Source organism: Gavialis gangeticus, unplaced genomic scaffold, assembly GCF_001723915.1.
Source record: "Gavialis gangeticus isolate Ggan-Ray unplaced genomic scaffold, GavGan_comp1, whole genome shotgun sequence".
Lineage (NCBI taxonomy): Eukaryota > Metazoa > Chordata > Crocodylia > Gavialidae > Gavialis > Gavialis gangeticus.
Genome location: NW_017729025.1, coordinates 114,877,864 through 114,878,175, shown reverse-complemented (window position 1 = coordinate 114,878,175; position 312 = coordinate 114,877,864). Strand labels below are relative to the sequence as shown.

Here is a 312-nt window from a genome sequence, read left to right as displayed (position 1 = left end):
GGGGGGGGGGGAAGAGACCGGTCCCAATACGGTGGTGCAGCAATAGCTTGGTCCAGGTTTGATCTAGCTCCGGGGTAGCAGGGATGCGGCTGAGGGGTCCAGGGCCCATTTGGTGGCGCGGGGCTTGGCGATGTAGCAGTAAGGAGAGGGGCTGTGGTACCATTGCCACTCTCCCCACCACCAGAGTCCCCAAGCCGGGGGGATTCCTCGCCCCTGACGGGCCTTAATGCCGACACGGCAGCCGCTGGCACCGGCTGGGCGCGGAGCACCCCCTGCAGCCGGGCCCTCCGCACTGCGCACAGCCCGCCCCGG

At 68.9% G+C, this 312-nt stretch overlaps 1 protein-coding gene across 1 annotated transcript in view; it reads right to left on the bottom strand.

The window, feature by feature from the left end:
- ZDHHC13 (zinc finger DHHC-type containing 13) overlaps positions 1–312 on the bottom strand; it is a 45,679-nt gene that overhangs the window by 40,221 nt on the left and 5,146 nt on the right. The gene's annotated exons all lie outside the window — the stretch shown is intronic.